Source organism: Hipposideros armiger, unplaced genomic scaffold (assembly GCF_001890085.2).
Source record: "Hipposideros armiger isolate ML-2016 unplaced genomic scaffold, ASM189008v1 scaffold_297, whole genome shotgun sequence".
Lineage (NCBI taxonomy): Eukaryota > Metazoa > Chordata > Mammalia > Chiroptera > Hipposideridae > Hipposideros > Hipposideros armiger.
The window spans coordinates 1532294-1555467 of record NW_017731647.1 but is presented as its reverse complement, the minus strand read 5'-3'; the positions used below and the strand labels follow the sequence as shown (position 1 = coordinate 1555467).

The 23174-nt window shown below is 45.5% G+C and overlaps 1 long non-coding RNA gene across 1 annotated transcript; it reads right to left on the bottom strand.

Annotated features, from left to right (window-relative positions):
- Positions 1–5105: 5105 nt before the first annotated feature.
- Positions 5106–23174, bottom strand: LOC109391548 (uncharacterized). The gene is made up of 4 exons (XR_002125863.1): positions 22713–23174; positions 20517–20649; positions 19921–20002; positions 5106–5428 (listed from the first exon to the last, which is right to left on the bottom strand). It is a non-coding gene; the product is annotated as an uncharacterized LOC109391548 (long non-coding RNA).

The following is a 23174-nucleotide window of genomic DNA, read 5'->3' as shown; positions in this document are numbered from 1 at the left end:
ATATATATATATACATATATGAATGAAACGTTTTTCATGACTCAGCCATCTCTTTTCTAAAGTCTTCCCAGAAACCCCCAGGCTTACTTGCCTCCCCTCTGTGCATTCCATGTCATTATAATAGCATAATTGTGTAAGCACAATTGCTTACTTGCTTTCTGCCCACTAAGTGTGAACTCTTTGAGAATGGAGTCTGTGTCTTGTTCACTGCCATCCCCTGGTGAGTGGCACATCACACAAACTTGGTATATTTTATGGAGAGGACGGGTGGATAAGGTGACTCATTTCAAGTCCTCAGTTTAAAACCCTTTTGAACTCTGTGGAGGACCCAGTGCTGGGCTGCCTATGCTTGGTTTATAACTGTGTCTATGCCCTTGACTTGGAGTCTATGCACCCAAGAGGGAGGGTCAGTTCATGCATGGGATTCAGGATGGGATGAGTACATCTGATGGAATTGAATGTAATATTTTATGTGCATGTTCATTTTTCTGGAGAGGGTGCACATAGCTTTTTATCAGCTTTTCAAAATGATTCATGACTCCCCCAAAGCGTAAGTAATCCACATGCGTATATAATGTTTGACTTTAGCCCGAGTGGAGGGGAAAGGATGGAAGTAATAAGTTCTGGTTTTATATATAGGACAGCACCAGCCATCTGCTGGAGACACTGCATAGTGGACAGTCATTTCGAGGCCCTTAACTTCTGCAGATTGTTTGTCATTCTGCCTGATGTTTCCTAAACACCATAAAATAATCACATGTCTGAAGCTGAGTTGCAATTTTGGATTTTAGAAGGTCATGGGCAGCAGAAGAGATGTTGGGAAGTGGCAGTCCCAAAGAGAAGGAATCAGAGATGTTGGTTCCAAGGGAGACAGAAAGGTTGGCTGGTGATACAGGAACATTTGCTGTGTGCAGTAGACTCTGAAGAGTGGAGCTGGGACCAATAGGTGAGTATTGCAGAGAGTCCATTTCTGTTCTTACAGAGAGAGAACTTTCCCCCAGTCAAAACTGCTTAACCATGGAAGTCTGTCTTCATGGGTAGTGAGTTTCTTGTCACTAGAGAAATCCAAGAAAGGCTGAATAAACAAATATCTGGGGTAATAATTCTAAGGGTAGGAGTTTTCTTGTCAGTCAAAATCTCAGGTAATTTCATTCATTTGGAAAGGCATTTCACTTTTCTTAATTTGGTTCCTAGAAGAGCTTCCATTACACCAATCTCAGCCCGTTTCTAAGCTTTTGAAGTCAAGGGCTTCTGCAGGCTGGCTGATTCTAAATAAACCAATAATATTCTGAGCAAGAATCTCTCTGGATAATGTACTGAAATATATTCTTTCAAAATATGGGACAGATAAGCAAAATAGCTTTTATTCCGATGTGCTCTGTTTTCTTGAACATCCTAGAAGCAACTGCTCTTGAAGATTGAGCTGTCGGAGCCAAAGGCTCTGAAATTAATGAAATGCAATTTTCTGACATTTTGTGATAAATTTCTGGCCTTTTTATGCATGCTTCAGTCTTAGGGGTGAGCAGAAGCAAAACTACTCACCAGAAGGTTATTTCGACAAGCTTCCTCCAACCATCTCTCTATTGTCTTTTTCTGATCACAGCTTTTTGTTTTGCACTGAATAACAATAAAATAAAAAAATAAGAACAAGTGAGAGAGAGAAACCAGCAACGCAATGTTCAGCCAACAATGCAAACAGAATAAAAAATGTTCTTCGATTTTAGACAAAGGGAGAAACATTTGGTTAAGGGCAAACAAAAAAAAGAAAGAAAGAAAAACTTTATAAAAACCAGATATTGGGAATACTGCAACTTTTCTGAGCAACAAAAAGATCCATCTAGAATGGTATTTTCAGTTCTAATATATCCTTAGGTGCTGTGAACAAACAATTTCAGTTCAGATCCTTGTTTCTTGGGGGTTTTGTTCAGCTAAGTTCCTCTTTCAGACTTGGAGCCCAGTGCCCTAAGTCTAGAGGAATCCTGATCTTCCCTGATCTTGCTTCAAGCATACCATGCTTTTGAACTTGTCTTTGCACTTGCTTTTCCCTCTGCCTGGGACATCTGATCCCTATGGCCAACTCCTTGAGACCACCTGAACTAAAAATCTCCACCTCCACTCTCATAGCCAGACAGGATCAATAGCATCACCCTGTTCATTTTCATCATAACGCTTCTCATTATCTGACATAATGTTGTATGTTTATTTTCTTGTATAGTATCTGTCTTCCTCAAGTGAAATACAATCTCCGTGAAATCAGAGTCCTTATCGACCTGGGTCACAGCTTATTTTAGTTAGCATCAGGAGTCCCACACCACGTGCCCCTCAGTGGACCTGGACCTATGGTCAGTGTCCTCAGTCCTCTTGGCCACTTGCACATGATTTTCTCTCCTTCCTCCCTAGAAGCCCTCAGCTGCTTTGAAGGCTGTCAGACTATACTACCCAGTACCCCCCTTTTTTTTTGCAATTGTCTACTTCCCTCCTGAAGACTCCTCACTCACTAATAACTTCATTACCTGGTTTACTGTTTCTCTCTAGACCGCTCAGGATTCTTGGTGACTTCCACCGCTATTACAAACTTCCCTGGCTTCTCGGTTTCTTAAATTGCTCACTGCCCCAATCCTGTCCTCCTACTCCTTAGCCACCTGCTCCCATCATTCGTCTTTACCTATAATGTCATTTTGCACATATCAGGACCTCCAAACCACTGACTTGATTACCCCTCACTCTCAACTCCCCTGCTCATGTCCCACCTCCCTCCTTACCTTCTTTAGAGTCCCACATCTATCCACAGAATTGCTGCCTCCCATCATTATAATAAACTCTCTCGCCCTTGTCTCATTCTTGGTATTTGCTTGGCAAAATTCCAATTCTGATTAAATCCCACTCTGCCTACTTCTCACTTCTCACAATCATGGCTGGAAAAAAAACTTCAAAAAACACATTTATTTGTCTCATTGTAAATGTATGACCACAAACCTCAAGTGAGCCCTCAAGTGCTGCTGGGCAGTGCTCTGATCCTCTCCTAGTTAATTCACTCTCCAAGAGGACCATTTCACACTCTCTCCTCTCTTCTCAAACCCCTCTATGCCAATGATCCCTCCTAACTCTCATCTGATGACCAACTCTGTTATTTCACTGAGAAAATAGAAATTCCCACTGCCATACCCATTGATCTGACTGCACACTGAATCTACAGCGCCCACCTCTCTCCTCTTACAAGGAATGAAGTGTCCACACCTCTGTCAAAGGGCAAACCCTCAGCACTGGATCTCCTTCCCTCCCCTACTCAAGGTCATTGCTGCTGTACTGCTGTATCTCCCCGAAAATAAGACCGGGTCTGATATAAATTTTTGCTCCAACAATCTACATTTATTCATTTATTCATGTACAAAAATCTACATTTATTCAAACAGTAATGTCTGGCTGATAATCATAACTGGGGTTTATGTTTGGGGTCGGGCTTATGTTATGAGCATCCTGAAAAATCATGCTAGGGCTTATTTTCCAGTTAGGTCTTACTTTTGGGGAAACATAGTAGCTCCTCCTTCTTCTGTGTCATCACTTTCCCTTCCTCCTGGGTCATCCTTTTCAGCATATGAACATGCTGTGATATCTCCCATTGTAAAAATTAAAGTAGCCTCCGATACCACCATCTTCTCCAGCAACTGCCTCAGGTGTCTCAGGTCACAAACCTGAGAGTCACTGTTGACTCCTCTCTCTCACACACACCCCACTGCTATTCAATCAGCAAATTCTTTTGATTCTACTGTTAAAAATTTATCCAAAGTCACTGTCTCCACCACCACCATCCTGGCCCATACTGCAGTCAACTCTCTTGGGTTATTGCAGTAGTCTCCTAGCTGGTCTCTCCACTTCCACCCTTGCCTTCCCTGCCTACACCATATGTATTCTCCACACAGCCAAAGTGATCCTCTAAAATGTAAATCAGAACATGAGTACTCTTGCCCCAAACCTCCCAGAGCTCCCCATCACTCTTAGAATAAAACCCTAAATCCTCACCGAGATCTACAAGGCTCCCTGTCAGCTCTGTCCAATTGAGCTTTCTTCAATGATAGAAATGGCCCACATGTGTGCTGTGCAACATGGCGGCCACAAGCCACTTGTGGCTATTGAGCACTTGAAGTGTGGCTGCAGCATCTATTGGGTTGTCGGAAAAGTCATGACTCATTTTTGCAATGAAAAACAAAAAAAAAATACGTCATGACTTTTCCGACAACCCAATAGAAACTGAATTGTAAAGTTGATTTCATTTTAATTCCTTTAAACTTAAATAACCATGGGTCGCTAGTGCCTCCCATATTGGACAATGCAGCCTACACAACCTCTCTAACTTTGCCTCCCACTTCTTTCTTTTCTCACTTGGCTCCAACCAGATGAGCCTTCCTGATGCTCCTAGAACATTTTAAGCACTTTCTCCCCTCATGACTTTTGCACTTGCTCCCTTGTCTCTCTGAAATGTACTTCCCCTGCATATTCAAATGTCTTACTTCCTCACTTTATTCTGGTCAAATATCATCTCCTCTGAACACCCTCCCAATAAAGGCATCACCTATTACTCTCTATGTTCTTTCCCACACTTAATTTTCCCTTTTGGCACTTTTTGCTACCTGATATGATATTATTGCTTGTTTGTTTGTTCTTTATCCATCTCCTCTGTTAGTTTATAAGCTTCATAGGGTGGAGGGTTTGTTTTTGCTCAGTATTGTAACTCCTGTGCTTAGTTGGTAGTTTGATTGTAAGTTGAATGAATGAATGAATGAATGAAACAGACTGGCCAACAGTAAGCACTTACGCTAAGTATCATGGGATACAAAAGAAACCCAAGGCTGGTATCTAAATCCAGAAGTCTACTGGAGATGATGTGGCATCAGAATCAAATATTTGTACAATGTGAAAGGGCCTGTGTGGAGTGCTGGGGCCTCTACTACTGTCTTAGAGTATGGTGTGGGTGGGCAGGTCTGCCAAGATTGACATGGTGAGCAAAAGGTGATGAAAGAGAAGATTTTCTGAAGAAAAGCACATGAAGGACACGCTATGGCTGAGAGGATTTGGTCAGGGTCCCTAGGGCAAGAGCATACCTTGAGCAAGGACATGGAGGCCACAGGTTAGATAGAAAGTCTTCCTCTCTTGTCACATGTGAGGCCTCTCTGACCTGATGCACAGCTGCTTTGGGCCCCTGCTGTCTAAGACAAATTTCTCAACGTTACACTCCAGGATTCACTCTAATGAAGCTCTTACCTGTTCACAATAATATTACAAATGGTCTGGTGGCTTTTTTTAGTGTTGCATTTTGCTGTGGGCATCCTCTAAGCTTCTCCATTGCATTTAATTTTAAGTCCCTCAGGATGAGGAGCAGAGAGCCTCCTTGGGCCTTGAGTTTAAGTGGTTTTCTCCAATTCAGCTTCACCTGTAATAAAGCAGATGTTTGTTTCTCTCTCTCTCCCTCCCCACCCCCCTCTGATTTCTGTGCCTGTTTATGGTTTAAAAATCTGTAGATCCAGGGCCGGCCGAGTGGCTCAGCTGGTTAAGAGCTCGCTTGGGACACCAGCTCTGAGCAGCAGGGCTGCGGTTTGGATCCCACATTGAGGGCCAGTGACGGTTGCCCTCTACAGCTAAGATGATGAACAACAGCTCGACCTGGAGCTGGGCTGCTGTAAGTCGCCAACGACAGCGTAGGCTGCAGCAGGGCTGCCATGAGCTATGTGAGTGGCTGGCAGCCAGGCTGAGCGGCTGGCTGGTAGCTGGTGTGAGCTACCGGGAGCTGCTGTGAGCGGATGACCAACGACCGGTGACCGATTGCCTCACCCGGGAAGAGCACAATGATCATACTAACATGGGACCGTGAAGCGATGTCCTCCACAACTAGACTGAAGAACAAAACAGCAATTTGTCTACCTGTCTGTTCCCCTTCCCCAATTCCCCAATGCTGTTACCTGCCCCCCAATTCCCCAATAAAATCTTTTAAAAAAATCTGTAGATCCGATTCAATGCCACCCTCAGAAGCCCCACTCTTCCACAAACTATTCAAAATGTGGCCTTTTCTGGAAGCCTTCCCTGACCCCCATCAGACTTAGTGGCTCCCTCCTCTGGCTTCTACTGCCCTTTACACACACTGGACAAAGGGCTTAAGACATTGTCATGAGGCAAGCTTCTGAAGCATTGGCCTGTGTTTGCTCCTTGTCGGTTCCCCTAGTTCTCAGCACAGCACAGATGCCCAGTAACTGTTCCTTAAATCCATGAATGGCAGAGACAGTCAAACTTCCAAGACAGGAGGCAGCACAGAGGCTCTGGTAAAACCCCAAGCCCCATTTTTTAGTGACCATGCGAGAGTTATCTCTATGCCAAAGGGGTTTCTCTGTACCCAAGACTCCAAGGCACATTCCTCAAAGCCCAAGCTTAAAATGATTTTCTGGGCTCAGGCCTTGTCTTTGTAAAATGTAGGTTTTTCCCTATGCCCCCATTCCCACCCTACACTAATGACTTCCCATGTCTGGCTGCCCTCTAGGTCATTTCATTGAGTCACCATCTTGGATAGAGAAAGCCATAAGCTACTATTAAAAACCAACCACTTTGAATCTTAATTGAAACTTGCCAACTCTAAAAACCCATTTTTTCAGACAACTCAGTAATTTGAATATGGAACAAGTAATAGAGAATTGTTATTTTGTTACTTTTATTAAGGGTGATAAATGCTGATGTATTTATCAGGGGTGCCAAAAAATGTATACACATTTTAAGAGATGTTATCTATGCTCAAGCAGTAGTTCGCTGTAATCAGAAGTGTCTGGACACTGATGGTAACCACTTAGAGCAGCTCTTGTAATTGCAGAAGTCAAGCCAACTTGTATTCATCTTTTGTTATCTGTATATATTGAGTATTACAATTAATACAACTTTCCGTGTTTTAAAATGTGTATACATTTTTTTGGCACCCTCTGTGTATATATTTAAACTTTTTAGCAGTTAGAAGTGCCTCCAGAAGCATTGACAGGTGAAATGATATAATATCTGGAATTTGCTTTAAAATACTTTAGGAAAATAAAGGTATGAGGGAAGAGATGAAACAAGATTGGGAAGAATGGGTAATTTTTATTTTTTTTGTAGAGAAAACATTTTATTGAAGAAATACTTATTGAACAATACAGAAAATGCACAAAACCATACATGTATAGTTTAATAAATTTTCTCAAAGTGAACACATTTATATCACTAGCACCCAGATCAGGAAACAGAGCATAACTGGCACCCCAGAATCCCTTCTCCAGGTCCCTGTTAAGAGGCAGTCAGCATTTATATATATATATTTTTTATTAAATTATTTTTTATTATGAAATACACATTTTTTAGAATTAGTTTCAGCTGTACAACACAGTGCAATAGTTATACTTTTTACCCCCTCGAAGTGATAACCCCCTCCCCCAATCCACCGCCCCATTTCCCCCCAATATCATACATATCTATTACAAATCACTTGACTCCACTCCCACGCTATACTCCACATCCCATGACTCTCTGTCTTTCTCTCTCTCTCTCTCTCTCTCTCTCTCTCTCTCTCTATATATATATATATATATATATATATATATATATATATGAATGGGTAATTTTTGAAGTTAGGTTATAGGTACTTGGGATTTCGTTTTACTCTCTCTACTATTATATATGTTTGAAATTTCTATTACTATAAGAAGTCAACCTCTTGGAGTCTCCCTTCTCGAGCCTGCAAACTAAAGAAACTCTGCCTCAGACCCCAGAGAGTCACCCCTTCAGGGAGTGTCCTGTGGTCTTTTGGGTTGAATGTGTATATTTCTATGTTTCAGTTCAAGAGCCCACAGATCTATTAGTAAGACAGCTTTATTAATAACCCTCAAGTTCAATTAAAAAAAAAAGAGCTGTCAATGATATCGAGCTTAAAAGAAGGATGAGGTGAGTCTGCAAAGGTCACAAGGATTAGGAGAGTCCAAAGGGGGCCAGTGCCTGGTATAGGGCGTGCCCTTTATCACAGTGAGAGAACTTTCCTGCCCCAGAAATAGCCACACAGTCCAGGGTGGATAAAAGCAGACACTCTAGCTGACTGTGAGCAGAATTTCCCCCCGCAGGGCCTAGTGCCAGAGCCCAGACCACCCAGCAGTGGGAGTAATTAAGCTAGAAAAGGTCACTAATTCATAATTTATGTCTAAATGGCATGATTGGACCAGCAACTCCACCCCCTTCCCTAGTGCCCACCATAGCATTGAAAAAAAGGGGCCATCTGGAGATTTCCAGAACAGCAAAGACACTGGCCTGCTTCCCTGGGGGCAGATCATGCCTGTCAGAACCGAGGACAATCTGTTGTGGGGACACAACTGTTCTCAGGTGGTTAGGGTGTTTCTGAGGGCCTATACTAGGGGACTTTATCAAGGCCATCCCCTTATATTTGAGGTCACTCATGAATCACTTATCAAGTCCACATAATAACCACAGAGCTACTATTTATTAAGCACTTACTGTATGCGAGGTCTTTTTTCAGGTATTATCACATTTAATCCTCCTGACAACTCTAACGAGTGGTCATATTACATCCTCTTCTACAGATGAAGAAATGGATGTTGAGGGAGGCTGGGTTGTACACATTGAATTAATCAGAGCCCCAGGATTCATATCCATGCCTGACTAACACCAAAGCCCATGTTCTTCATCTCCCCATGGGTCTTGCCCATTGGCAATTGTCTTGGGATGAAAACAAGGGGCATCCAAATCTCTGGGTGACAGTTAACTGTGATCTTGTTTCCTGTTTTTATCAGAGAGGGCAGCATGGCTTGACTAGCTCATCTGAAGGCTGGCAGTGGCTGGAAGGAAAGGAAGCTTTCTGCTCTGCTGCACATTTTTTTCATCTTGCTCAGGCCTGTCAACAACAGAGCTTGTCACCAACAACCCATAAAGCAAGTTGTGAGTCTTCACAAGTGTGTGTGGCACCGGCCTGGGACCTGGCCTGCTTTGTGTAGACACCATCCCTGTTGGCCTCTGACATTCCGGGTCTGCAGCAGGGACCTCAGCTCCTGCTCCCAGTCCTGCTGGCCTTTAGCTTTGATCTCTCTGGTCTTGTAAAGCAAACCTCTTGGCTGCAGCTGCAGAGCTTATGGTAAATGTCAGGACCCCTCGTTCCTGCCATTTAGTTGGTGACTATTGAGAACCCAGTTCCAGCCGCACCCTAATGTCTCAACCTCACCCAGCTAGGACCCCAGGGAGGTGTCTGTGACATGCACTTGCTCTTTCTGGCTTGAGTGTGGTGACTCCCTGATCAAAGGCTGTGCTTTGAAACTATCCAAAATCTTTTTATATGATCTATAATTCCTTACTTAGTAGTTCTCTTTTTAAAGATTTTTATTTAAAATATAGCTAACACACAATGTTATATGCGTTTCAGGGGTACATCATAGTTATTCACCATTTATATACCTAAAGAAGTGATCACCATGATAAGTCCAGCGACCATCTGACACTATACCATGCTATCACAATATTATTGACTATATTCTTCATGCTTTACATTGCATCCCTGTGACTTATTTGTTTTATACCTGGGAATTTGAACCACTTACTACCCTTCACCTTTCCCCCCTCCCTTTTTAATTTTTCAATTACAATTAACATTCAATATTATTTTATATTAATTTCAGGTATACAGCATAGTGGTTAGACATTTATATAATTTAAGAAGTGATTCCCCCTCTTTGGTCTAGTACCCACTTGGTGCGATACATGGTTATTACCATATCATTCCCTATGCTTTACTTTGCATTCCATGATTATTGTATAACTACCAATTTGTACTTCTCAATCCCTTCACCTTTTGCACCCTGCCCCCCCACCCCCTCATCCATCTATCACCCCAACAAATCTAGTACCCATCTGACACCATATATAGTTATTACAATATTATTGACTATATTCCATATGCTATACCCTACATCACCATGACTACTTTGTAACAATCAATTTGTGCTTCTTAATCCCTTCACTTTTTTTCACCCATATTCCCAACCTGCCTCCCATCTGGCAACCATCAAAATGTTTTCTCTGTCTGCAAGTTTGTTTCTGTTTTGTTGGTTTACTTTGTTCTTTAGACTCCATATATAAGCAAAATCACATTACACCTGTCTTTCTCTGTCTGACATACTCCACTCAGCACTATGGACCATCAGGTCCATCCCTGCCACTGCAGATGGCAAGAACCCATTCCTTTCCATGGCCAAGCAAGATTCCATTGTATATATGTACCACCCCCTCTTTATCCGTTCTTTCAGGCTGCCTCCACATCTTGGCCATTGTAAACAATGCTGCAATGAACACATGGATGCATATATCCCCTCAAAGTAGCATTTTGAAACACAAAACGGTTTCTTGGAATAAATACCCAGAAGTGGGATTTCTGGGTCCTTCTTTATCTCTTGTTATAGCCTTTGTAAAAACAAATAGACTTAAAAAAGTCTATTTTGTCTGGGATAAGTATGACTACCCCAACTTATTTTGTTGTTTTGTTTCCATTTTCATGAAATGTCTTTTTCCATCTCTTTTTGTTTTCTTATCAATTAAGCCTGCCTATGTCTTTTGATTGGGGCATTTAATCCATTTAAATTGAAAGTAATTTTTGATAGATATGTAGCTATTGCCATTTTATTCATAATTTTGATATCCTCTCCACCCCCCTCCCCCNCTTAAAGAAGTTCCTCTAACATTTTTTGTAATACTGGTTTGGTGGTGATGAATTCCTTTAGCTTTTTCTTGCTGGGAAGCACTTTATCTGTCCTTCAATTTTAAATGATGTTCTTGCTGGGTAGAGAACCCTTTGTTGTAAGTCCTTGCATTTCATCACGTTGAATATTTTGTGCCAATCCCTTCTGGCCTACAAATTTCTTTTGAGAAATCAGCTGACAATCTTATGGGAGCTTCCTTATAAGTTACTAATTGCCTTTGTCTTGCTGCTTTTAAGATTCTCTATTTGTCTTTAACCTTTGCCATTTTAATTATAATGTGTCTTGGTGTGGGCCTGTTTGGGTTCATCCTGTTTGGGACTCTCCGCATTTCCTGGACTTGTATGTCTATTTCCTTCACCAGGCTAAGAAAGTTTTCAGTCATTATTTCTTCAAATAGGTTTCTCAATCCTTTGCTTTCTCTCTTCTCCTTCTGGTACCCCTATGATGCAAATGTTGTTATGCTTGATGTTGTCCCAGAGGTCTCTTAAATTATCCTCATTTTTTTTTATTCTTTGTTCTTTTTACTACTTTGATTGGATGTTTTCTGCTACCTTGTCTTCCAAGTTGCTGATTTGATCCCCCGCTTCATCTAGTCTGCTGGAGATTCCTTCTAGTGCATTCTTCATTTCAGTTATCATATTCTTCACTTCTGACTGGTTCTGTTTTATGGTTTCTATGTCCTTTTTTATGCTTGCTATCTCTTTGTGGAAGTTTTCACTAAGTTCATTGAGCATCCTTATAGCCATTGTTTTGAAGTCTGTATCTGCTAGGTTGTTCACCTCCATTTCGTTAGTTCTTTTTCTGGAGTTTTCTCCTGTTCTTTCATTTGGGATATATTTCTTTATTTCCTCATTTTGGTTTCCTCTCTGTTTGTTTCTATGTATTGGGTAGATCTGCTATGTCTCCCAGTCTTGGCCAGGTGGCCTTATGTAGTAGACGACCCGTGGGGCTCAGAGGCACAGTCTCCCTGGTCACCTGCAACAGGTGTTCCAGGAGTGTCCCTTATGGGGGTTGTGTGTGCCCTCCTGTTATGGCTGAGTCTTGATTGCTATTAGCATATCAGTGGGTGGGATTTACCCTCAAACTGACTGGCTGTGGGGTTTGGCCACATTCACAGCTATGGACTGCTGTGCAGGGTCTTACCCCACTGAGTGGGATTCACCTTAGTGAGCTCTTGTGTCTGTTGAGACCGCCCTTTGTGAGTGCCACTTGTGGGGTTAATTGGGCAGTGCTCTGCTACAGTCTGAAGCCAACCTCTAGGTATATTTGTTCTGGGGCCTCTTGGGAGGGGCTCTGGTCCAGGCCCAGGTCACCCACTGCCTGTGACCAGCTGTGTACTATCTGGTAGGAGCTACAAAGAGATCCATGGTTTTTTGCTGCCTGTGCTAAACCTGGAGGCACATGGGAGAGGCCAGGCTGCAAACTGAGGATGTCTGCCACCAGTACCGGGCCTGGGGTAGCTCCACAAAAAGCCAGGACACCCCAAGTTCTGCTGCCACCTGCTCCCTTAATGTTCAGCCTCTGATAAAGCCTCATGTGGTATGCAAGTTGGACGAGGCAGGGTCTCAGGAAGTCACTTCAGTGGGAAGCACAATACCACTTGGTTAATGTAGACTCTGGTTTGGTGCCAGTCCTGAGCCTGGAGCTACTCAGCAAAAGTCTCAGAGCACAACAAGACAAGTTGTCATTCGCCTGGGGCCTGTGGACTCTAATACTTTTCCAAGAAAGACTGTGATTTGTGTGGGGCTGGCTGCTTTCAGAGAAAGTGCCTCTGGTGTTGGGCCAGTTGGGTGGGGCGGGGCTCCAGTGAGTCAACAGGGTGGAGGAAGCGGAGCTCACAAGGCCAATCAGGTTCAGATTTAGCAGGAAGTGTAGGGGGAGGGCTCAACACATTAAAAATGGCAGCCACCTGCCGGCTGCATGGGAGGACCCCTCACAGAGGAAATGGGACTGTCCTCCAGCCCTGGCTGCATAGCCACACACCTCAGTCTGCTCACCATATGCCTCTGATGCCCCCCAAGTCACTGTTCCTCTGCTGGAGCCCAAAGTAAGTGCCTGTGAGCATGCAAGTCTGTGCGTGGGCAGTTTAAAAGGACATCTGAGTTTCCCGCAGCCTCCCATCCCACCTGAACAGTCAGAATCCCCACTGTTTTTTACAACCAGATATTGTCCCCACAATTGGCTCCTCTTCCTGGCACCACTACTCTAGGCTGGGGAGCCTGGAGTGGGGCTGAGGTCCTTCTCTTCTCTGGGGGGGAACCTCTGTGGTTGAGGTATCCCTCCAAATTTTCATCTGCCACACTGAGGTTTGGGACCAGCCCATTTCGCATCTTTGCCCCTCCTGCCAGTCTCGACATGGCTTCCTCTTTATATCCTTAGTTATAAAACTTCTGTTCAGCCAGATTTCAGATGGTTCTCCAGTTTGATTGTTCTATAATTTAGTTGTAATTTTAATGTGCTCACAGAAGGAAGCAGGCACATTGTTTACTCTGCCATCTTGGATCTCTGGGCTTTCCTTAGTAGTTCTTAAGGTTCTTTTTCAAATGGCTGGTCTGCCGTTGCACAATGAAAAGAACCAAGTTTTCTCTTGGATGGGAACACTAGGGGATGGAGTACTTGCCCCCAGAAACAGAATTTGGAGGTGCCAGCTAGAATCAGCAACAGCTTCCAGATGAAACTGAGGGGAAGAAGTGAGGTGCCTGGTTCACGGAAGAGGAATTTCAGGGTGTGGAGCCAAGCAGCACCTGCTGTGAGCTTCTCCTCTGGAGGCACCTAATCTCAGTGCCAGGGAGATCAGAGAAGGGAGACAGACCCTTCCTGGAGGGTCACCCTTGGCCCTTGAGACAACTGAGTCTCTGTGAAGACCTCAAAGCTTTACCCAGTAAATTTTCAAAGCAGCTGTTTCTCACCATGAGGCCGATTTTAGGAATTTTAGGTTGAGGCCTTGCCTCTCTCCCATTCTGTGGTCTGCAAACCTTCCCTGTGCCTTTAGCTATTTCACGGCTATTCCTTCCTTCCCTGGCAAGGAGGAATTGATCAGATTAAAAACAACTCCCCACCAATGGCCAATTTTGAACTTCCTATCTCAGTTAATTTGTTTGATTAAAATTGATTGACCATCTACTAGGTAACAGACACTAAGCATGAATACCAATGCGAACACACAGATACACAGCTTGCCCTCACATGGCCAGCAATCTATCTTTAAATAAGTAATTACTATGAAGACTTAAGGCAGTTAAGACAGAGAATTACAGGGCTCTAGGGGTTCTAACCCTGATTAAGAAGACGGGACCCTCCTCCCAAAGAAGATGCTCAAAATGAGGAAAGCTCAGTGTTTAGGGTTTTTGGTCTCATGGGGGTGTGAGGGTGCACAGTAAGGGAGGCACATGGGCAATGCTTTTCTGGCTAAGGAACTGAGCAGGGTTTGAGGGTAGCCGGAGGGGACTGAGGAAAGCGCTGCCTGAGGAAAGTTCCACTCACAAACCTGAAGGCCATGTGGAGTCCCATGAGCCCCCAAAACAACATCTCACTCACCTGCTCAGTTGACAATCAGGTCTGCTCCCAGAGAAAGCAACTGACCTCCCTTTGTTGGGCTGTTTGGCTCTAACAATTTAATCCAGTGAGTAATGAAAAGCTCCTGCAACCCTCCCCACCATCCTCTCTTAAGGTGAGCACAGCTGTGGGGTATTTGGCAGTTTTCATACACAAGAGTCATAAAGAATTGGATCTGAGACAAGCCAGGCCATCCAATCCACCTCCTGCTGGGGCTGGAGACACTCACACTGGCTCTGGGCGGCTTCCCTGAGCTGTGGAGCAGTGGCCAGGCCACCACCCTGATGCCTGCTCTATCTGGAAGTTTCCTCTGCACCCAGTCCCCACTTCAGCAACCTCCAGCCCCTGACTACTCCTCCTTAAGGAATAGACTTAACCATTTTCCTCCTCCTTCCTGTTCCCCTCCTTTCCCCTTCTGCCCAACCCCTTCCCTGGGCCATGAGGTCAGGCCCCCTCAGCCACAGTTGGTTTCTGTTGGCCAGGTCAGTGTGCAGCCCTCCAACCCACCATGAAGAAGCCTCCTCAGGAACAGAGGTCTGTGTGAGCTCCAGGCCTCCGCTCCACAATTTTCTCAACAGTTTCAAAATTGCCCCTCTTCATCCTACAAAAATGACTGAGATTTCCTAAAAAGTCAGTAGCCTTCCAGAGGGAAAGTATGTCAGGGAATCTGTCAGGTGCTTTCAGGAGCATGTCTGAAAAATACCCCCAGGGACATGTCTGAATGTGGCCTATGCATGTATGTCTGGGTGGCTGAGTGTTTGCGTGTGCATGTGCATGTGCATGCGTGTGTGTGTGTATTGGGCCAATAATTACTCAGAATGAAACAAAATATGTTCCCATCAAGTTTAGCTGCTGTTCCTCCCAGCAGCCTAAACCAATACAATGTCACCCCCATACAGCCAGTTCCTGGCCTCGGTATGGGGCAGTCTCCCCACTGCTGGGGCTAATCCCCTGTTACCAGGGCATTAGACAGGGTCCCTAGGGTGGCAGATTGCAGCTCCACACCCTGAAGGGCAAGTTGCCCCCACAGGCTACTGGGCACTTCCCTTTTCAGTTTACAGATGTTCAGCCTCTCCCTGCTCATCACTCACCTTTTGTTCTTTACCCCCTCCCAGCTCTGCATACATTTTGTTAATTTGGGGGGCCTGAGTGAAAATCCACACTATGACACCCCCACCCTGGGCCCTCTCTCCTCCCACAGCCAGCTGGAGGTTAGAAGGGAGAGGGCAGAGAAGCATGTGTGTGCAGGGGTGGGGAAGAGCAGAGAGAGGCGAAAAGGGAGGGAACAGGAAGGGAACTGCACATTCCCCAGCAGCAGCACTAACTGCACAGTAATGACTCTGTGTTATTAGAAATTTATCCTGGAAAACAGTCAGCTGTCCCAGCAGACACACATTCACTTCACAGCAATGGCTTGGCACTTGAGGAAAATGAGCAATTTCTTCTCATAAAGAAACTTGTCATGACCCAGACTCTGGTGTATTCACAGAGAAGTTTGGAGCTGGTTCCTCCCAGCCTCCTGTAGCTTCGTCACAATCTCCTTGAGAATGAGGACTGGGTCTTCCTCCACTTGCCTCCTGACTGGAGAGGACAACCTGGGCTTTCCGTGAAAATCCAGCCGAATAAGACTGAGCGTCGGAGAGGTGAATATGGGGATGCATGGGACCTGACAGTCCTCTCACACCTTGTCCGTCATCTGTGCTCTAGCCAAGAAAATCTCCTCACTCCCCTTTCACAGGAAGTACTTATTTAGGCTGGAAAGCATTGTCACAGGCTGTTTCTGCAGCCTGGAATGAATGTGTTTCCCATTCCATCCAGTCTTACCTACCCAAAAAACTCAAAACTCTACTTCTCCAGGAAGCCTTCCCTGATTTGGCCCCTTTTACTCCTCTCTGGGGTTCTTCCATTACACACTCAGCACATTCACAGATCCACCTCTCTTCAAAGCAATAGATACCCACAGAACTAGGTGTGGGCTAGGTGTGAGGTGCTGAGGATATAAAGATGAATATGATACAGACCCTAAGGCCAAGGTGCTCACAGTCTAGGAACAAACAACAGTGTCCTGTTGCTAAACTCTATGACAAAGGGAAGCATTGGGTGCAATGGGCTGACAAGAAAGGGGACATCTGAGACAGATCTGGAAGTCAGAGGGCCTATTCTGGGTGCTCTGTGCATATCAACTCATTTAAAACTGTCAATGAACTGGTAAGAGAGGTATTACTATTATCATCTCTATTTTCTAGACAAGAAAATTGAGGCACAGAGAGTTTTAGTCACTTTCCCAAGGTCACACAGCTATTACATGACAGATTTAAGATTTGAACCCAGGCAGCCTGGCTCCAAAGCTCACACTCTCAACCTCTGTGCCCCACTCCATCCTGTAGGAACCACCTGGGTGACGAGGAAAAGAGAAAAGGTGCTCAGGCAGAGAAACAAGGAATTTCCAAGTTCCAGAATCTAGAGAGGGCACAGGTGGAGGAGAAGACAAACTGCAGGAACAAACAGCAAAAGCGTAGAAGGTTGGGTGGAGTGTGAGGACGTGAGACAGGAATTAGCACCCTGTGACCATGACACAGGCCACCTAAAGGGGCACCAGGAGTGTCAGGTAGGTGGACAGAGACTAAGTCTGAACAGGCCTTGTATGCCATGCCACAGAGGGTGGACATCGTCCTGAGGGCCGCAGGAAGCCTACGACATAATCGTATTATTCCATGAAGCAACTGCCATGAGAGGTGGAGTGTCTGAGCTTGAGCAGTGAATGCAATGAGGAGGACAGGGGTTCAAACATTTAGAGATAAAAGCAAGAGGATTCAGTGACAGGCAAAATGTGGGTGGATAAGGGAGAGGGAATAATCAAGGGGGGTTCTGAGACGATGGATTTAATTGGGTTGAATGTCCTTTGAGGAGATGGGGCAGGCTTGTGAAGGAAGATGTGAATTCTGTCATGGACATGTTGGGTTAGGAGGTGGAGAGGTAAAATGGTTCACAGCAAGAATGTGGAGATGCACGTGCAGACCCAGGGGAGAGACATGTCAGGAAAACAGAATCTGGAGTCCTTAGACTCTGGGATCCCAGAGAGAGAGACTGCCTGGATTCAAATTCTGCCTCTGTCACTTGGTACCTGCAAACTGCAGATGGAAATAGGGGTACAGTCAGAATTAAATGATCTCATCCACACAGGGCAAGCAGCAGAGACTCCGGGGCAGAGTAAGTGCTCAGTAAATGTTTAGTAGTATTACTATTATATTAAGATTATTATTATTTAGTGTTGGAGGCTCCAGGAGTGGATGAGATCACCCTGAAAGAATGCGCAGAGACAGAAGAAAGAAGGGATGAGTGCTGAACCCTGCAGAAAATGGAAGGGTTTGGAGGAGGCAGAGGAAAGAGTGAGAACCAGGAAGGGAGGGAAATCCAGGCAGAATCATGTCATAAAAGAATTTCACAGTGGATGTGGGCATGGCCAGCTCTGCAGCAAAAGGGTCAAAGAACTCATTTTAACCCATTAACACCATTTCACGTGTGGCCTCTCTCTACAACCAATTATGTGCAATCCCCCAGGACAGACTGTGCGCTTAGGGCTCAGCACACTGTGCGTGACAGTCAGCGTGCAGGGGGAATAAAGGACTGTGTCTCACGTGCCTGGTATAGGACCTCAATAAATGCTGAATGAGTGAATGAATGAATGAATAACATGAAAAGGCAGGCTCAGGTTCAAGCTCTGCCAGTTGCTAACTGTAATCCCCAGTCAGTTATTTTTAGCCTCTCTGAGACCTCACTAATGAAATGAGGATAATAATATCCGCTTCTCAGGGTTGCTGCGAGTATGAAATGAAATACTGTATGTGAGTGTTGTGTAAATGGTACCACGCTTTACAGATGTACGGGAGTATTAACACAGGTTGGGTGCTGACTCACTAAAACCATTTACTGTACCTCTAGCAACCAGCAGAAATGTAGATTAGGCTTGGAGGCTGGGGTGGAAAGGATTTGTATTCCCCTGAATGGATGGAGGCCAAAATTTGGGAGACAAATGTGTTCCCTCCAGGGGCTCCGGCCCCTCATTTCCACAGGGGGCTGCAGGCCCCTGACCCAAAACATGCTCTGTTGATGCTTCCCGCTTGGGTTCCGTTGAAATCAAGTATTAAGACTTCCTAGTTTTGACAGGGCCTTTTCAGATTTGTCACTTTAATTAGCTTGGGCATTTGGTCTGGTTTCTTTTCATTAGTGGAACAGCCAGGGTTCTGAGATTGCAAACTCTCTCCAGGCTCCTTGGGGAGAATTCCAATCTTTGGAGTCCTGGTTTTACAAGAAGCTGGGTTTGGCCCTTTCCTGGAAGCTGGGCTATGACATTAGGACACAACCCAGATGTAACAAAGACTCTGCAAGCTGCCCTTGGAGGAGTCCTATCTTTGTCCAGAGTGAGGCAGCCAGGCATGTCCTGAGCCATGGAGCTGTCTGCCGGCAGCCCTGTGTTTTATCAATGACACCATCTTTTCTCTAGATCGGCAATTGGGTCCAAGAGGCAATTGGAATGGTTCAGGTCAGAGGGCCAAGAACTTTGCAAAGAGACCAAGGGGAAATCTTTCACTGCTCTGTGATTTCCTTCCAAATATCTTTTTGTTCATTATAAAGTCAATTTTTTAAATATGATAACTTTTTTTGTAAAATAAATAAAAGTATTCACATCCTCATCATCCTCCCCAGTAGAAGGGAAGGGCACTGACCAGGGATCAAAAGGGTTGGATGCCAATTCTCTGCCACGTCCTAGTGTGTGTGGGACCAGTCACTTAATTTCCTCATTTACCAAAATGAACTGTAATATCCCCCCATCCTGTCTCTTGGGCTTTTTATAGGATTAAATGAGATAAATGACCTCTTGGCAATTTTTAGGGACTTGCCTGATGGAAGAGTAAGGGTTAACCTCTGGACAACGAGCCTGCTGGGTCTCCTTCTATGATCTGAGGGATGAAAGAAAGAGGCTGGGAGCTGTCCTTTGTGTTAACACCTGCCACAGTATATTAGGCATTTAGCCTAGCATAGAATCCTTATACATTATAAAGCAGGCCTTCATGTCCCATTTTACAGATAAGGAAGTTCAGGTTCAGAAAGCTAAAGTACAGTGCCTAAAGTAAGTGATAGAGCCAGGATTTGAACATAGGTCTGACTCCAAAACTTGTACTCTTTCTTCTCCACAAGGTCAGTGTGAAGAGGCGTGTGCTTGGTGTTCTTTCTAGCCCTTCCCCTCCAATATCATTCTTACTTCTTTGGCGGGGGAGGGGAACAATGTGTTTTTTCGGAAAACAATGTGTTTTTTCCAGGACCCATCAGTTCCAAGTCAAGTTGTCCTTCAATCTTAGTTGTGGAGGGCACAGCTCAGCTCTAAGTCCAGTCGCGTTATCAATCTAGTTGAAGGGGGCACAGCCCACCATCCCATGTGGGAGTTGAACCAGCAACCTTGTTGTTAAGAGCACGCACTGCAACAAACTGAGCCACCCAGCCACCCCTCATTCTCACTTCTTAAATAATGCAGAGAGAGTCTTGGACCCACCATGGTCACGCCCAACTCTAAAACTGTTTCAGGGATGATGTTGCCTTCTGACCTTACCTGTCTCTGCTTCCCCAATCCCCAGGTGACTGGAAGCAGCAAACCTTGTCCTGTCTTCCCGTCTGATCTGGAACACTGTATGCTTGGGCACAGAGCACAGAACAGATGTGAGACCTCTGGAATGGGGAAGGAATGAGAAAGAGGCAAACATACTCCTGGCTCAGGGGGTGTGGATTGCCAAGGATCTTTCCTAGAATAAAAACAAGACTGAACTCTCAGAAACGACTGGGCATTGATTCAGGGCCCTGAAATGTCTCCTGCATCTTTTCAGGAAAGGAGGAATTCCTGAAAACTCTGATGATGGCTTGGAATGGCATGGTTTGCATTAATTAGTCACCCAGCTTTGGCTAGAGTTGCTATTTGTTGTGGGGGATGGGTGGCACAGGGTGACATCTGCTGGAAATACTGAGAAAGCTGTTCAGGCAGAAACCCCATAGCACAGATTCTATAGCAGAGTTTGTTCCAAAGAATGGTGCAGTTATTATTCCCACTCCCCAATATAGGACATCAACTGAATTCTCCACCAGCCGTAGAACAGGTTTAACTGATATCTATTTTCTTAAAGTTCAAAACCTTTGCAGAAAGTGGCCACGTACCTTAGTAAACAGGAGGTGGGGGCTGTGGAGAAAGGAAGATCAGAGGTCTTCAGGGTAGAGTTGGAGCCCTCTTGGCTCCAATCCTCTTGGCAAACCAATGGGTCCACTGGTGTCTATTTCTTGGTGTCTCTCCCTGTACATCAGACAATCCAGTTATGAATGTCAGATTGCTCCCTTTACTGCTGGGGGCTTGGCGGGGAGGAGGAAATGGGGAAAGGGCTCTTTATTTAGAAACTGCTCTGAGATGGAAAGACAATATGACACATCAGCTCATGTCAAAAGAGCTCATCCTTCCCGCCTACAGCGTTAGCAATTTCCTACTGAGGTTTAAGTTATTTTAGAAATTATTATTTTGTTTTTATTTATTTTATTTGTAGCATAACTCAACAAGATGTTGCTGCTCAGAGCAGGTGTGTGTGTGTGGGGAAACCTGTCCAAGGGCAGTCAGGTGACTGCCTGAGAGACTTGGGGTGAGGGATAGGAGGTGTACATTTTGGCTATTTTGAGGAGAGGAGGGCAAGGAGTGGGAGGCTGCTCGTTTCTGCCTCAAACCTCCTCTCATTCTGCCTCACACCCCCCACCCCTCCAATTCCCCTTGCTGCTTCCAAGCAGTCACATCTTGATGGGGCAGGAACGGGGGTCCCAGACTCAAGATGCTTCAGCCATGGGCACAGATGAGATGAGAGCAATGGGGGAGGGGAAGTCCAAAGTGAGCCTGGACATCTGTAACACCACCCTCTTCAGAGTCAGGAAAAACTGCGTTTCAGTTGTCTACCTCCTTACTTTCCCCCCTCAGGCTTCTTCTTTCCCCTCGTGTAAAATTCTAGAGTTGCTACTGGAAGGAGCCTGAGAGAGCTCCTCATTCAACCTCATCATCTTGCAGATGAGGGAATTGATGCCCTGACATGGGATCTGACTGCCTCATTGCTGGTTTGGTGCATCCATCGTGGAACCCAGTCTGCTGCCCAGTACCCTTGTTTGCCACTATGCCATGCTGTCTCTGCCCCTCCTCTCCTCCCACCCCTAAACCAAAACAGAATGGTCTTTTCTTCTAAGAGACAGTGTTGATGGGCAACAATTCCACTTCTGTCCCCTCCTTCCCTGGACCCCACCCCCCTGGTCTGGGCAGGACCCTGGGAGTCTGAATATAGGAAGAAACATAGATGTGTTTTAAGAGTGGGTTTGTGAGAGAAAGGGGTTCTAGAGAGGAAAAGTTCCCATCTTTACATGAGGATTTTTTTTCTGCTTTGTGGCTGGATATGTGACTACAGGTATCAGCAATTGACCTGGGGGCAGGGAGGGGGGAGGAGGAAGACAATAAAGAGGACAACGAGGGTGAAGCTTTTTCTTAATGTAAGAAAAAAATCATTTCTCTTTTATCTCTGTTTCTCAGTGATTGCCCCTTTATATGTGTGTGGGTCCCTCTGCCTGTCTTTCTCTATCCCTCTGCCTCTCTGTCTCCCTGCCTCTGTCTTTTTCATCTCTATCTTTGTCTCTGTTTCTTTCTCTGTGTCTCTCACACGCACTCACTCAAACACTCCAAATTCAATAGCTATTGAGTGACTTGGGAGCCCCAGACCCTTCCCTCAGTCCTGTCAGAGCAGAACCTCCTTCTCTCTGCTCCGTTGAGAAATGCCAGGTCCAGAGCTGCAGCCGGGGCACCAGAGACACTGCAGAACTGCCTGCCGAGTGTGGAGGCTGAATCCAGGAACAATGAGAAATTATCTGTTAATTCTCAGCTTCTGCCACCTGCTCTACTAGGAGCAGGCTCCTTTGCCTTCAGTTTAGATGTAAATTCCCCCACTCGTTGTAAGCAAAATATTGATTTCCCTGCATCACAGGCCTGGGCCCCTCTGAACGATGCTGTTTTTTTCATTCTCTGCAAAGGCAAAACAAGGCGCTTTGTTCTGCGAATTTCCCTGGGAACTCGAGAGGGGGAGGGTGAAATCGCCGCGGAGTGACAGAGTTGCCATAAACATGGGCAGAGAGCGGTTTTTCTCCATTTGTATTTTAAATAAACACAAACCTGTCTCCTCAGAAACTGCCAATGAGCGTGTAATGAGGGGCCTCCAAGCTCCTGTTTCTCACAGGCGCTGAGCTTTGTGATGGGTGGTGGAGAGGAAGGTGATAGGACCTCTGGGCTCCTCAGATGGGTCTAGAAGCACTGGGAGGCGAATGGGGACCCCACAGCCTCACCTGTTCTTGAAACAGCAACTGAACATCTACCGCAGGCAGGCGGCCTCGATTGCATAATGTCGCTGGGATCACACCTGTTCAGTCGCTCCCACCTGCGTTCCCAGCCTTCTGCCGCAGGCTCCATAGGTCCAGGGTGGAAGCCGTGAACCCTCTGCAATTGCCCCACCCATCCCTTTCCTAATCCGGTTCCGACACGACGGTGACACTAACTGGGTCTTCAGCACCGTGGACAGAGCCAGGGAGGGTGTCCCTACAGGAAAAACAGCCTGGTTAGGCCAGGGGCCCCTCAGGCCTCCCTTGGCCCTTTGACCATGGCGAGCACTAGCTGCTCCCGGCTCTCAAGTCCAAGGGCAGGCTAGCGCGGCTGGCGCAGATGCTGCATGGTGGAGACCGCCAGGAGCTGGGCTCCGAATCTCCTCCCTCTGGAACATGAGTCACCGCTTGAGCCGCTTCAAATTAGTG